The 15348-nt window shown below is 32.7% G+C and overlaps 1 protein-coding gene and 1 long non-coding RNA gene across 3 annotated transcripts in view; both read right to left on the bottom strand.

The window, feature by feature from the left end:
• LOC148283115 (forkhead box protein K1-like) overlaps positions 1 to 15348 on the bottom strand; it is an 80297-nt gene that overhangs the window by 12410 nt on the left and 52539 nt on the right. The gene's annotated exons all lie outside the window — the stretch shown is intronic.
• Positions 1 to 15348, bottom strand: part of LOC148283117 (uncharacterized) — a 32136-nt gene that overhangs the window by 1210 nt on the left and 15578 nt on the right. The gene's annotated exons all lie outside the window — the stretch shown is intronic.

The following is a 15348-nucleotide window of genomic DNA, read 5'->3' as shown; positions in this document are numbered from 1 at the left end:
ATGAACTATAAAAATGTTTGAGTTGTAATACATGCTGTGTATAGAAAATGAAGTAACAATGTATTTGGAATTTTTTTTAAATTTTGTTATTTGGAGAAAATAATTTTAGTAGCTAACATATCTATATTTACCATTTATAAAGCAGAGAACAAGTAAACGAAAATCAGCATATTATAAATATATGAACAACATTGCAAAACATATATTTATGACATCTGTATTAAATAATAAAAATCTTTAAGATATGAACTAGCTTTTTGAGAAAATTCGATGATTTTTATTTTTGAAATACAAGTTTCAACATTATTACAATCTTTATTGGAAGAAAAAGTATGTCAGATGATCATCAGTATTATGGATTTAAGTATAAAATTTAGAGTAGTGCATGACAATAATAAAAAAACGACTTGTCTTTATAAATCTGGGCATTTTCACCAGTCGTGAATAAACCTTATATCATGAAGATTCCCGCCCGTTGCATGAAAAACATTCGAGAAAGGTTTTCTGGGTGTTGTAAAGTATTTATCACAACTCCCTTCCAATCCTCTCTTCCCCCCCTGCTGACAAGTGGGTTGTGGTCCTGTGGCTAGTGTTGCGGACTCACGGATCAGAGGTTTGAGGTTCGGACCTCACCCTTCCATAACTTGATTCTCATTTTCTAATAATCGGTTATTTACAACCTATTGAAAATGCCCCCCAAATAGAGAGAGAGTAGAGACCCTTTCTAAAACGCTATAAAACAAATGGTTTTAATAGAGCGCTACATTTTAGTCTTTTTTAAGTGTTTTTTTAAAATTAAACATAAAAATATACATAAATAAAAATATAATAAGAACCTAGATATGTAATATAGAGCATATTAAGAAAAAAACTAAATATCAGCAAGCTACTTTTTGTGGCTTGGCTTGTTTTATAAAGCAACCGGTTTTTTTTTCTCACTATTATTAGGTTTTTTTTGCACCACAACAGGCCAGCCAGGAGGCCCAATTACAATGGTAATAAAGCATATAAGTACTCATTATACGATATAATATACTACGATATTCGCTGTTTTGGTAAGGTTAACTGATTTAAAAATGGATATGTCTATGATGGGTTAACTTAAAGCCATAACTGGTAGAAATACGAATTCAGTGCGATATTTCAATTATACTTTCTTTTTAAACATAATTGAGTCCAGTATTTTGATAGAAGAAATTCAATACTAGAACTACAAATAAATGTGAGTCGCTATATCCCATAGTATTAATAATTCAAGAGTAAAACAATTGACCCAGAATTATTGTGGTGGCTCCACAACATGTTAACCACTATATTGCGAGGCAGACTGTAAATTTGAAAAATACACATACAATTATCGAATTATATTAGAACGTTTGATAACGCACAAGAATCAGATAAGGTAGGCACAGTTAAACTGTAAATAAATAATATTGATAGCAAAGAATTTACCGCCATTCGATAAGTAGGCCATATGAAATTCTGATAAAAGCTTAAGTATTTAAGGTGAAATAAACTTCACAATGCTAAATTTATCATCATAATATTATGATTTATAAATTACGAGCTGAACCCGGCAATGCTTTGCTATTGCTAGATTTGAGTTCTTGCTAAATAGATTAAATGAACACGATCGAAATTTTAATATCAATTATTGTATTTAGTCCAAATTAGATATTTATTTATTTTGTTCATTAATGCCCAAAAGACATTTACAAAAAATAAAAATGAAAAACATGCTAACATACTAAATAATAAACACAGAATATACAGAAAAAATATGTGAAATTAGTTAAAAAGGATATAATAAAAAGTTTTACAAAGTAAAAAAAAAACAATAATAACAAAGGTATGCAAGAAAAAACAGTAAGCATATAAACAAAAAATGCAAAGATATAAGCTTATGAAATAAATTATGTAAAGCAAACAATAAATAAAGTGTTACGGTAAGCAAGAAAGACATTTTTAAGTTAAATGAATAAACAAGCAAGCATATATTATCACGAAAAAATAAGAAATAAAAATATGTATCTATGAAATGCATATTTGCCAATACTACAATGCAATTTGATATAATAGTAAAAAATAAAAAAGTATATGGTAATAAAAATGAACAAGTAAGTATTTTTTTAATTTATGGAATTGAATTGTCAATAATAGTTTGACGAGCAGCTACAAATAAACTTGATATTGTGGACTTATAAGATAGTAAAGAATTGGACAGAATGTCTGCAGCCGTTCCATAAGTGTTACCTAACCTATGCAGTCTCGGTATCAATGAATTGTTTTGTTGGTTGGAAGAAGTACTGGAGCAATGAAACAATAAAGTACTCCTAGTGTTGACAGCAGGTACTCTAAAATTAATCAATTCAAGTATTTTTGGTGCGTCAAAAAGAGAGTTTACAATTTTATACAGTACGGTGAGATCATTAAAAGTTCTTCTTTCAGAAAGTGTTGTTAGGTATATATGTACGTATACATTATTATTTTTGTGTTTCGGTTTAGATAAATTGTGAGGACAGAGAATTTTGATAAATAGGTGTTCGAACATTGTTTTCCTGTCCCTGTCTTGCAGATGCTTTTCGAAAAAGACAACTGCATGTCAGACCTTTCGTTAGAATAGACAGAATCGACGTTTTGCTCTACCATTTTTAACACCTCAAAACTGAACCGATTTTGTTATTTTTTTAGACAGAGTATCAGAATAAAATTTTCTGTATCGGTATGTTTTGCGCTTTTTAAAAATATTTATGTTTGTATACCGTGCGCCTGAAGACAGCAGATAAAACTGTGCTTTTTACGGGTTCGGATGGTTCTAGTTCCCATAGTAAACATTTTTTAAAAACGAAACAATATAGGGACACGCCGATGGTAAATATCTATAATGTGTAAAAAAAGAGCTCTGCGCTGGTTTGGACATGTAGAGCGAATGGACAACGAAAGAACGGCTAAAAATATATACAATGCGAATGTTCATGGATGCAGAAATAGAGGAAGACCGTGAAAGACATGGCATGACCAAATCCAACAAATACTTGAAAAGGGACTTGGTAAAAGTCGGAATAATTGGCGCACGTGCATGAGAAGATCTATTAATGTAGAGGAAGCGAGATCTGAATTCTATCTATCTTCTATCGTTCTATCCTCTCTGCCTACCCTTACGGAGAAGCAGCGTGATAGTTTGTTGTTGTTGTTGTTATTGTAAAAAAAACATTTCTCTAGTGCCATAATTCAGAGGGAAAATACGTGAATACGTTTGTATGAAAAAAAGTCAGACCGCGTTTCCTCTTAAGATTAAACATAATTAAGTATACTTACAAAAATTTACTAAAAAATCTTTAGTAAAAACCGTTCGGATAAACGTAAAAAAGATGTTGTAACTTTTCATTGGTAAGTAGGTATGTACTTGTTTATGATTGAATTCCAAATCTAAAAGTAATATATGTAGATATTCAAATATTGCATTTAAGTAGGTACCTATCAAAGTATTTGTTTATGTTTGAATTCCAAAACATAAAATAAAAAAATATTTTCAAATAAAGAATTATTTTAGCAAATGTCCAATTCTGCTCAGGGATGCGATTTTCAAAATCGTATCGAATGTTTATATTATTTTAGTATAACCAAAAATCCAGTAAAAAGAAATAAATGAGTACAAATTATAAAGAATTCAATGAAATGATCCATAAAAAAACGAATGCTGTCTGTAAACATTCAAAAACAATATTTTTTTTATACACAAAAAATTACATCCATCCATTTATTTTGTATACGCATTCTCGGCGAATGCAACCCGATGGGGGGCGATGAATAAAAAAAACATTTACGCTCCTAACTTTTTTGTACTTAATAAATTGAAGATTTCATGAGCTTTAAACCCTCTCGTGGCAAAGATGTACATTTATCTGAAAACCGCACGCAAATCGGTCCGGTAGTTATCGAGTCCATCGAAGACAACCATTCGAACATTGCCTTTTATATATATAGAAGAAGAAGATGTATATATTGGGTTTCAGTGTTAAGTCGTGTCTGTTTTTTCCAAATTTAAAAATGAGCACCAAAAGTTAAACAAAATGGTAAAGGTAATTCATTGATTAGGATGAATTATTTTATCATTGATTATGATGAAAATTCAGATTTTTTTGCTCTACAAGATGTGTTTGCTTTTACATTAGATGTTTTATTTTACTTGATTGTCATAGTCACCTAGATAGACGGGGCAGGCTATCTCCGCGGAACAATGATTATCTCCATCGCCGCGCGCGGCCGCATTGTCCCCGTGTGAACGCGCACGGACAGGACCTTATGACAATAGCGATTTGCTTGATGCTTACGCGTTTACGCTCCCGCGTATTTTTAATGCCGAAAATGGAGGCAGAAATAAATCCTTTTAATTATTTAGTTCCTTCTTTAACAATTCCAATACATCTTGGTAAAATATAGTAAATAGTATTTTTCGTGAACTCGCTCGTAATATACGCCGTCGTGTATTCATTTTCGCAGCTCTCGCGTGTGAACTGGGGCCGAATTTTCGTACTGTTCCAGCGTTCTGTCCTTCGCGGTCGAGGCTGTTCCCGGAGCTGGGACAAGACAATATTGTCATATCTATTGTATTGTCCGCATGTAAACGATACTTTATAGCGAATGGTTGACGCGGCGGCGACGTCACGCGACGTGGCGGCGACGTCACGCGACGCGACGCCGGTGTGTCGGTGTTGCTATGTCGGGATAGCCGGCGCGTCACTTACCGGCCGCGACCAATTACGATTCGATTTGATAGGCTGAATGGTTACCATACAAACACAAGGAATCATATTCCTATCTGACGAGTCGGAGGACAGAGGTTTCCCGCAGAACACGCGAGTCTTCGAACAGACGCAAGCGTAATGCTATTGGTTATAGCCCAGACGTCGGGTCGGTAAATTGCACTCTGGCTGGAAATAATTCAAGGAGTTTTAATAACTAGTGGGCAGATAGAACTATTAGTTGCTAATAACATATTCTGTTTGCGACCTTGAATTCTTAGTAGAAGTTTTAAAACAAAATGAGAAATATGCTCGAAATTTTGGATCTTTGAGCATATCTCGACTTTGTTAGCCAATGGAGGAATTGTCAGGAGAGGTGTGCAGATTTGGATTTCATCTAAGGGAAGAGACCATTGAAGGAGACTGCTGCGAGATATTGCATAGATTTATATACGTTTAAATAATTCAAATTACAGGAAAACCTCGTACGAGCATTCTGTTGGGATCTCCTTTTGTAACCGCATATCACAATAACAACAAAAAAAGAACTAAAACTGCTTCATTATAAATGCAAAGCTAATTAAATATAAGAATTCGACAAACATTATTATATAAATGAAAGGTTTTTTGTGGAAGGAAGACGGGTAGCGAGCGAGCGAAAGCGAGGTCCGCGGCGCGACGCGCGGCGCTTGCGCGACTTACCCCAATTTGTTGATCTGTATTTTAAATTATGAGTTTTAGCAAAACGTAGAGTTAAAATGAATTGTAGCTTAAATAGTGCTCTTTATATTTCTAGTTACCAATATTTGTCTAGGATTAGCCAAAGTCGAGATATGCTAAAAATACCAAAATTTTGATTATATTTAGCATTATTAAAAAAAAACTTCCACTAAGAATTCAAGGTCGCAAACAGAATATTTTATTAGCAATTCCCAGCTGTATCTAACACACTAGTTAATAACACTTCCTGAATTATTTCTAGGCAAAACTACCCGACGTCTGGGCTGTTATTACAATAAGTGAAATTCCTATCTTAGTCGCAATACACGCCTGTTGAGGCAGATAATTACATTAATCGAATAAATTACTTACTAAATTAAAGTAATTACTAAGCAAATATCTAATTAGAACGTATGGCCACCCTGCATGAGGTCCTGAGTTTGATTCACGACAAGGTCTTTAAGAAATATTTACATTAAAATGTGATTTTTAACATTAATATTTTACAGTTTTAGAACTAGACACTTGTATTTTGGCTTCAGGTAACAAACACTTTATAAATACGCTATAATTAGTGTACCATCACAGTGCACTGTGAGAATGACGTAATTTACTTTACTGTTATTCAGCAGCAAAACACAATAAGTGTGTAATTATCCAAATATTGACAAGATAAAATGTTTTAGCTGCTAATTCAATAAATGTTTACTTGATAAACATACTATCATAATTTCTTATTTGGAAATTTGTAGGCGCACTTCAGCTCGACAAATCAGTCTCGATTCTCGATTTATTTATGTTCTCGTGAATCCACCTCGCGGATGTCGGGAGCTACGGAACTAATATATTGCCGACGTAGCACGTCATACAAGCGAAGGAAGGGCCGTGCCGTGTGGTGTCTTATTGATTATTTCACTATTTCCACACTGCAGACAAATTGGCCCATTTCCCGGTAATCACGCCTTGTGTGTGTAAAGTGGAGTTAGGCGCGTCAGGACGGAGACACCGACATTTGCGTGAATCACATAGCGGCGTTTTGTGTTCGTCGCGTCGGCCTATAAATATTATTGTCAATATTGCGTTGATATTACACACAAAAAACCTTAGTATCAATAAACTATGCATCGAATACACTGGTGTATTTTTTTTCGTGTTCCCGAAGATATTTTTTGTAATTTACATAAACGTATTAAATAAATAAATTGAAATTTCGCAATCTGGCTAAATCTCGAATGTCAAAAAAATATTTTGTGTGGATTTGCAAAAAAAAATACGTATCTCACATTTTATGGAGACGTTATCGTACCATGTATAGATGTATAGAGACCAACAGACCAGCGGCTCACAATTTTTTTTTATTACCGAGCCCTAATCGATCTACCTTTTTTGGCGGAACCCCACAGCGACAATAAAAAGTAAATAGACAAAAATGACATTTTTAAGACTTATGACACTTTATTGTTTGCATGTTAATAAGAATAATATTTTGAATTTAAAATCGTTACTGGTATTTGATGGGAGGAATGTTTTTTTTTACAGTTTTATTTATATAATATAATTTATACAACTATAATTGCACTAAAATAAGGTTTAATGCCCGACAATTGAAGATCTGGAGATCTGAAGCGGAATCCAGTCTAGTTTAGAACTTGCTCTTTACCGTTAGAAGCGCCGGCGTCGCGGCGTCGACTGCACGTTTTCTACGACAAAACACCCAACTCTCGGAACCCTTGTGACTTGTGACCCTTCCACGGATCCGCAGGGTCCCGCGGAACACCTTTTAGGAGCCGCTGGTATAGACTGTTGGTGTGCGCTTATTATTTTGTTGGGTTATTTATGTACACATATTTTATTTATGTACACAAAAATTCTAAAGCTAATATTTGTCATTTTTTCTATTGCGTCATAGTTACAATAAAACATGTATCGAAGTTAGTTAACAACGAAATTCATAAAAATTCTACGTTATATTTGCAAATAAATATTATAAAAGTGTTTTATGTTGGTGTGTTTTTTTTTTGCTCGAAAAAAATCTCACGTGGAACACGATGTATTTTCTATAATGATCGATAATATGTATTGTATAGAGTACTGCGATCAGTTTATTTATTGAAAATATGAGGAGGCTAAGCATACTGGTTGAATAATTCAACGCATATTTACAATATTAATAAACTACATTTATATCTAATTGGAGTGGCCCGAATTTAAAACTAAATAAATTTCTAATTGAAGATACTATAATGTAAAACTAAATATTTTTTTAATTAGAGAATCCTAATTCGAAACACCTGTGATGGGAATATACCTAATCATGGTATTGACCGTGACGTCATACGTTATTTTTACAAATTAAGAATGACGAAAAAGTGTGCAAGCGGCAATAATGTTACGAAAGGTGGGATTTTCCTCGAACACCGTAGGTCAATATAAGAATATTTTAAATCACGGAAATGACTCAAAATGTGAGTAATGCAAAAAGTCGACCCCATGGGGAGATGGTGCGTTGGTATTGGTAATTGGTAGCAGAGTAGTCGATGGAATTAATAATTAAAACAGACATGCACAGTACTTAAAACGTTTATAAGGTTATAGAGAAGCACAAAATGAAGACATTATTTATTTCATTGTTTTCATAGCCGCACTAACGGTGCATTGGGCACTCCGCATTGGTACGCCGATTGCGGCGTACCTCAATTTATTGATACGTGAATTTAACTTCACGGATAAGTCTTACGCTTCAGGTGCTAGGAGAGCAGTGTCAAAAATGCTTTAAATATAATATTATAAACAAAGAAAAGAATTTTCAATTTTCTAAAGTTGGAAACTTTTTTGATGTTACAGCTGCGACCTGTTTTGGAATGAAATAATTGGTTATCCATTTATTTTCTCACCCATTAAAGCGCTAGTTAAGCGATTATAAAGAAAGGTTAGGTAAAAAGAAAAAAAACTATAAACGAATTAAACCTAAAACATTAATGATTAGGGTAGAGTGAGACTATTCGGATCAGGCGGGTTATTCGGATCAAGCTAAGAAAGTTGGCTGCATCTCGGCTATTGTTACAAAATAAAAATGAAAAAAATAAACACAGAACCGCCATATATTAAAGGCTCTAATACAAAAATTACCGGTATTACAGTTTACGTGGTTTGACAGCTGAAAATCGATCTTTGTTAAGATCGAACAAGTTGGGTATCAAATAAAAGGCTGATGTAATATTATTATCTGCGTTCTTAGTGTTTTTCCGCGAAGGTAAGCAAATTTATATGTTTACTTTTGTATGGGTACTGTTGTGTACCATATTTATGTGTATTTTTTTAAATTACTTTAATTGTTATTATTATAACTATTTTTGATATATATATATATATATATTTAGAGAATTCAAATAATTTTATTGTATTTAATATACTTATATGTTGTACCTCTTCAAGAAAAAAAAATATTAAAAAAAATTCCTTTTAAAATTTTATCTGCACACTTTGTTTAAATATTTTTTTTATTTCTAAATATGTTCTTTTTACGAAACTGTTGTGTTATAGTATTGATGTAACATAATACTTTTCATTTTGATTTTTATGTTTTTCACATTATATTGAAGTGTTAATATTATTTTAATAATGTATCTTTGTAAGGTAAAAGGAACTGCGTGCCGTGTATATTAATAAATAAATAAATGTAGTTGTATTGAAATATTACGCGTTTCTATTCAAAGGCACGGTGAAATGAATAAAAGTAAAATTAAAATGAATTTCTTAGGTTTGGTTTTTTTGAGAAGATATAAGTTCCTAACGCAAAGCAGATAAAAAATGATCTCTCCAAAAAACGGACAAAATCAGAATTCAGAGAAAAAACTACCACAGGAAAGTTAAAAAAATCTTTACTAATTGCTTCTTCGTTGGCTGGGGCTTTAAGATAATGGTTTTGCGTTTAATGCAATGAAGTTTTTGTGCATCCTCCAAAGAAGGATTGGATTCAGTGTTCTGCTTGTAAAGAGTGGTGTTACGAAAAATTGTCACGACAAAAAAAGGTTTGATAATTTGGTAATGTATCCAAAATAAAACAACTTTATTGGATTGTAATTCTACTTTATTTTTTATAAAATATACAAAGGGTATATTGTGACGCGTTTCGTTTTGTTTGAAAATGTCCTAACAAGACGAAACGCGTCACAATATACCCTTTGTATATTTTATAAAAAATAAAGTAGAATTACAATACAATAAACTTGTTTTATTTTGGATACATTACCAAATTAAATATGGAATTCTACCAATTATCTGCATACACAATAAATAGGTTTGATAATGTTTTAATTTATGCGATATGTAACCCAGAAAGAGTGTAAATTAGTATCATAATAATATTATTATATTATATTAAGCTCATTAGCTATTTTCTTCATTTATAACTATTTTATTGGGTTTGATCCGAGTAACCCTACTGCTGATCCGAATCACCACATATTATGTATGTGGTGATTCGGATCCGTGAACAGGTTTACAGGATTCTTTTTTTTTGTGTATTTGATTATCAATAAAAAATTATAATGTAAAAAAAAAAAGACAAACGTTAGTGATATTTAGTGTTAATATTTAGTGATATTTTTTAAAAGTTTTTTTTTATTTTAAAGGAAACATTGAAAGTGATCCGAATAGCGTCGGTCTATCCTACTCGATTTTAAAAACGTCAAGGGCGGGACTATTTTTTGACAAAAAGGCAACGTGGTATCAGGCCTCTTAAAAAATAATGAAAAATACGTCATCATTGCCACAGTATTAAGTTGATCAGCCTACGCGGATGTATACATTGTTTCATGATTTAGTGTTCAATTACTCTAAGGATCGATCAGACGTTCATAAATAGATGGTAAAGTAGTAAATATAACTTGCCAAAAATTATTTTTATTGTAACAAGTGTCCGCAAATTGGATACAATTGACGATGGGGAATTTAACTGCGAGACAATACATCATAATATATATTATATTAGTATTAGAGCGAGATTGCATATAACAATCCACATAACCTAATACGTCAATAGATTCATGAAGTGGGGAGTTATAGCGGCCTATTACATCAGTTCAGTCGTTCAATGAGGCAGTGAACTCGAATGGATTTTCAAGAAACTAAATGCCAATTAAATAAGAGTCAACGGGGGTTTACTGGAGATGAATACGGACCAATTCAAGAAAAAAAAAATCGAAACAGGGCAATACATAAATACTCGTATTGATTTACAATAAATAAAGAATGCCGTATATTATGAAGTTATAGAATAAGGGGCAAGTTTGTGTGGCCGATATCATAAGAGAGACGCAGATTTTTTTTTATTTCACATAAAATGCATACATAATATAACAATAACAAAAACATCAAGTATAAAAAAGTCTGTATACATTTTGCTCAAAAGCAGAGTAATTTAATTAATGAACTTAAAAAATAAAACAAATTTTAATTTACATAAAATGAATATTTTTATATCATGTTAAATCATATTTGATGTTTTAAAGATAATATCGGTCAAATGTCCACTACGGCGTTGTTAAATCCGAGTTGTCAAATTTTCATTAATTCTCTCATTAGACGAGCACAATAGCGTAAAACATTTGACTACCCTGGCAACACTAACAAAATGTCCATTTTGTTTTCTTTGACAATCTGACAGATGTAAAAATAATTCTATTTTTAAGTAATGCATTTGCTACTTACAGATGAAATGTGATCCCATCCCGTTTCTTTAAGATCCCAGCAGTATTTCTACACTTTAAAAACGACCCAACACGGCACAGATGAATTCAAATCGGGAGTTGCGTATTGAGCGACGTCTACAAAGAAACTAATGGGTCATAACATGAAACTACTTCTTTAAGAGCAGTTTATTCGCATTCTGTTTGATGCGCGTATGCGGTTTCTGGACTATTCTTAATTCTATGGTGTTGATTTACGCCTTGCAAATCTAATAAAGAATATTTTTTTAAAGATGATAAACTTATTGCATTTGAAAAAGCCGAGTAGAAGTCTGATTTATCAGGGTACGTTATTGCGATCCTCTCATGACATAAGACTTATTATTCATACGAAATATTAAACATTAAAACGCGTAATTCTGGTGGTCTATTTATGTACCACTTTGTTCTAGGTGTCCTGGTTAAAGTATGAGACATGAATCACAAATCGGAATCTACACATCACAAAAATATAATAATATCGTTATTTAGTCATATTATTTCAATATCAAAATTCTTTATTGCTCACTAGTTCGACCCCATCTAGAATACGCTTCTCCTATTTGGTCTCCATTGTACAGGACTCATATTGACCATATGTGGCATGGTTGCTCGGATTACAAAGGGGGTAATTATTCCAATTTTGAAATAGAGCAATCTCTTAACCTGTCTTCATTGGAGAGACGTAGAACTGAGATGGACCTTATATGCATTTTCAAAATACTTAATGCTATAAATGATGTCCCATCTCTGTTGCGATCAATTTCTTTTCATGTTCCCAACCGTGTCACCAGAAGTCAAAATCTGCTATTTATAAAATCTTCTAAGAGCAGCTTATGTTTTTATGCTTCAATGTCCAGAATGTGTAGATTAGTCAATTCATCACACGACTTGGAATTCTTTGGGATAGATCTTCTGGCTTTTCGTAGATCTCTTCGCGACTAAACAGTGTGGGATGAAGTTGGATTGGCATGGTTTGGCTCAAAGTCTTATGTCTTTCGTTTTTATGAATATATTGTATACCATTATTGTTTTATGTTCTTTTTGTTCAGTTTCTTGCATTTATGTTTCTTCATGTAACTGTTGTAATTGGCTTAGGCCGTAAATATAATAAATAAATAAATTTACCACTGCTTCGATATATTTACATTCTTTTGACCATTTGTTTCTTCCCAAAAGTGTCCAGTATTGTGTTTTATAATGTCTTTTAATATTTTGTCAAAGGCATAAGCCGTTGAATGTACAAGTAAAATAAAATAGTTTCTGATTACGTCAGCCTCCATTTACCAAGCTGCAGCCCCGTTCTAGGTGGAGATATTTTGGAACATTATTGTCGTACCTAATGTTTTCTGTCTTGTCACGTTGACTTATTTCAGTCAAGAGGGTTGATTGTGTGAATGCTTAAATATAAAATACAGTAATTAATAATTGATTAGGATCTGGACTAGAATAAGACGACGGGAGAGGGTTTATTTTGCCCTCTCAAGCTCCGGGTCAAGGCTGGGAAAGGTCGGCACGCGCCGTGGTATAAATACATAATATTGTACTAGGTGTTATTATAAGTTGTGTCCATTATTTTCTAAATTAAGAATTGAGCACCAAAATTAAAACAAAATGGTGAAGGTTAAAAGTCATCCGTAAGAAAATTTTCTGCTCTACAAGATAGTGTAGTTTATTTTATTCGGTTGGAAGTCCTCAAAATGGAATGACAAGTAGACGAAAGTGGGCATTTTTGACACCTCCTCGTGTTCGCGTTCAATCGAGGAAATAAAGGAGAACACAAATGAGGAGAACGCATTGTGGACTAATTCGTAGTTTTTTTTGCTGTGCACTCTTGGTTGTCTTCATTTGGAAAAAAACGGGCACAATTTATGTTAACACGAAATATTATTATCATTATGGAGAATTTAAACACCGCCATTTTTGTAATATAGTATCTCAAGGGCGTTTTACAAAGTGATTTTGATTTTATTTAAAATTAAAATCGGAATGTTTTTTTAAGTAAAACAATTGATCGATTTAAACTGCAATAAATTAACAGTCAAAATGTGAAATGATCATTAGCAAGAATTTTGTGTGCACTCCTTTTTTAATACTGGCTTGCCCTAGTGAGGCAGGTAATTACAAAACTCAATGCCCACCCGTCAAAAAATACGAGTATTAAATTATTTATTTATTTTATTAATTACGCTTCACAAACAATAAATTTGTAACAAGTGTGGTGACACCTGTCGATGGGATAGGCACTCCGAGAAATTTGTTTTATTTTGTCTATTACAAAAAAAAAATGCATTGTAATTATAATAAAAATACGTAAATAGTTTTATTCCACTTTTATTTATACATGTTTGCTTTCAGAGAATCACTTAATTACACCGGGCCCGGGGATATAGCTGTCGATGGAACTAGTTTTAATAAAATTGAAATACATGTGATTCAAATACATTTTCATTATAAAACTTCATAAAATTATATAATTTTCACCGGTTTTTATTATATACATTCAAACGAAACTTTAATTCATATTTTTGTTGTTACTTTATTCTTAAATTATTTAAATTTAAATTCTTTTATTTCCATAATTATATAAAATCATGATTTTCAACCCCCGCTTGCACTTGTATACAACATAGAAAATTGTTTAGTCTCCCACCAGTTTGACGATGTCGGTCACGACGAAACCCGGTCACTGGTAAAAATGTATAAATAACGGTGGAATAAAACCATATACGTATTTTTATTATTATAATTATGACAAAAAATATTTTTGAGTCAAAAATATGATTTGCACTAATATTCGGGGCATTGTTTTAAATAAAAATTTTAAGCGGTTTAGAACTAACACGGTACAAAACAAAAATAACGCAAAAAAAAATTGAACATCAAATTAACAATGCGTAACAGTAATATAAATTATACTATTATAATTACTGGAATGCTCTTCAACGCTCTTTCGCTTACTCGGCGTATAATATTTTATGAAAGTGAATAATTACGATTTTAAAAATAATTTTGATCTTTTTAATTAATTAATTTTGATAAGGACAAAATCAAAATATTGTTAATAAATCCACCTGGTCCATGCAGAAGTATAGGAATTGAAAAAATAAAAATTTCAGGCGTTGCCTAGTATGTAGGGAAAATATTTCAATTAGATGAATCTCACCCGCATAAATAAAGGTTTCAGCTCTTTAACTTCACAAATATCAACAGATGAAAGAATTGAAGGAATATGGATGTTCGAATATGGGCAAAATGGTGAATGTTACAGTGTGTAAAGTGGCCACTTAAATCAGCCAATGACAGGTCATAAGGCTTGTGATGCCTAGACTTCTATATTATCTTCTCTAAAATGTTCTTCATCTCTGTTGTAATATGTTAAAAAAATAAGGTACAATAAACGGAAAAAAGTTTTTGAAATCCCGAATTGATTTTTATACAAGGAAACCTATCCAGGATTGTTCTTTTATATTTACAGTATGGGTTCTTTTTTTACACGGTACTCTGTAGAACGTATCCCCCACCTAAAGAGGTTCCAGTGCAGATCATAAAATTGTGCAATCATTTCGGCTACATACGAACGAAAATTCTATCGACGCTCGTGTTAAGCATACTGAATAATAAAACAAACATTTAAATATGACATTTTGACGATTTGTCATTTACAGTACTTCTGTCGGAGAAGTATAAATCAGGGCGGTGGAGATTAGGAGCATTGTATAATGCGAATTGCGAATATAATAACATATAGAGTTCGGCATAACAATAATACTCGTATCTAGATCAGCGGTACCTCCACCCGCCTCCCCCCCTGCAGCTCGTACCGCACGCCGCGCCGCCAGCCGCCCGCCCCGGCGCGGCGCGGCGAGGCGAGCCGCGAGGATCGATAGCTCGCCGGTACCGGTACACGGTACACGGTACTGACGGAACACCGAGCCACGCGGAAAGGGACTCGTGTTCACTGTGCACTAGTATTTCGGTTTTGGCATATCAGCCTAAACCAAAATATTGTTCATAAGATTACATAATTTGTATTTTATTTTTGATTTATTTATCAAAAACATACAAAAATCCATACACAAATAATCAAGTCCTACTGAACTGCATAAAATGCAGTTCGTCGCAGGTGCATATAGTTAACTTCTAATATATAT

Source organism: Micrasema longulum, unplaced genomic scaffold (genome assembly GCF_059751315.1).
Source record: "Micrasema longulum isolate JH-2025_06_02 unplaced genomic scaffold, ASM5975131v1 h1tg000261l, whole genome shotgun sequence".
Classification (NCBI taxonomy): Eukaryota; Metazoa; Arthropoda; class Insecta; order Trichoptera; family Brachycentridae; genus Micrasema; species Micrasema longulum.
This window is presented reverse-complemented; position numbering and strand designations above follow the sequence as displayed.